At 38.1% G+C, this 1,519-nt stretch overlaps 1 pseudogene; it reads left to right on the forward strand.

The window, feature by feature from the left end:
- Positions 1-953: 953 nt before the first annotated feature.
- Positions 954-1,091, forward strand: LOC145241752 (U2 spliceosomal RNA; annotated as a pseudogene).
- The last annotated feature ends 428 nt before the right edge of the window (positions 1,092-1,519 follow it).

The following is a 1,519-nucleotide window of genomic DNA, read 5'->3' on the forward strand; positions in this document are numbered from 1 at the left end:
TGATGGGAAGCAATTCTCCTTAGGATAATGTTTAAACAGTTTTGCAAGTATGGGCGCTAGTTCTGGTTTAAGTCTTACCGCCAGGGCCGGTTGCTTCGTTGGAATCAAGGTTTTTGATTAGCTTGGCAACATCACGTACATATATTTGTATATCACATAGTGTGTTTTCTGATACAGGATGAAATATTTGTGGTTTGTGGCTTTGGTCGCAAAGGGTAGAATTAGCTGCAAAGAGTTTGGCTTCGTCTGATGCTGACGAGATTACCTTAGGTCCATTGATGATAGTTGGGATAAAGCACACGCTTCTGTTCAGGATTCTGTTTGCTATTTGCCAAAACTGGTGAGTATATTGATGATAGTTGGCATAGAGAATACACTTCTATTCAGGACCATGTTTGCTATTTGCCAAAACTGGTGGGAACCAAGCCGCTGCTCAGCTACTTTGGACTTGACGGACTCAGAGCACAACTCTCTTGCGTTCACAAATTGTGTATTGTATCCTGCTGGAATAATATTTTAGACACCAGGACTGTAAAAATGTTCACAGTACATATGTTGCTGATTGTTTGTTATTTAATTAATTTTTTTTTAGTTGCGTGCAAGCGACTATAAGCCGGTCCGTCTGTCGGTCTGTCCGTAACACTTTTGTGCTTGGTCTTTTTGGTTAAGATCAAAGGTCTGTTGTTAATAGATGCTGTTCTTAACTTTTTGAGCTTTTCTTGGCCTTTTGGCCAAGAAAAATGTAGTATCTGTTCCGGCAGATACTGCAAGCAAAGACCATATGTGGAGGCAGCCCCACATATAAGACCTTGGTCAATGTAGGGTAACCCTTCATACCAATTGTCACTATCCAGCTCCCCTACTCCCCGGGGAGTTGGTCCCCATTTCCCCTTCACTCCTCACATTAAAAATCGGCCTTGTGCCTAATTTTTTCGGTGGGGGAGCAAATAAATACCCTTTTCTTGGCCTTTTGGCCAAGATCAAAGTGTAGTATCTGTTCTTACTACATGCTGTACATATGTTTGTAACTTTGTGATATAAAGTGGGGGATCACTTTTCTGTATTAATTTAATGTAAAATGATCACCCACTTTACAACTAGTCAGTCTCAAAGCCATTCAAGTCATTCTCCAGATCATTCAAGTTGTTTTTGAAGGATTCCAGTTATTTTTTAAGCATTCAAGTCATTCTTAAGGTCATTCAGTTCATCCTTAAGTTCATTAAAGTCATTCTAAGTCATTTACTTCTTATTTATTTAAGTCATTTCAGCCCATTTTTTCGGTCATTTTAGTTTATCTTTAAGAATTTCATGTCAATCCTACATTCACGCATTCATTGATTACACGAGAGCATGCGACTAATGGCTATCGGCCTTTTTATATAATAAAGAGTTGTTTAATAGTGAAATGAATGCTGAAAATGTATAAACATTTTGAGCCCTCCCTTTACTTAAAAATTCCCCAAAGTTCAGGAATTTTAATGAAATTTTCAGCATTTATCAAATGATCACGAAATCTAAT

This window comes from Euprymna scolopes, chromosome 20, assembly GCF_053919585.1.
Source record: "Euprymna scolopes isolate OS-2025 chromosome 20, ASM5391958v1, whole genome shotgun sequence".
Lineage (NCBI taxonomy): Eukaryota > Metazoa > Mollusca > Cephalopoda > Sepiida > Sepiolidae > Euprymna > Euprymna scolopes.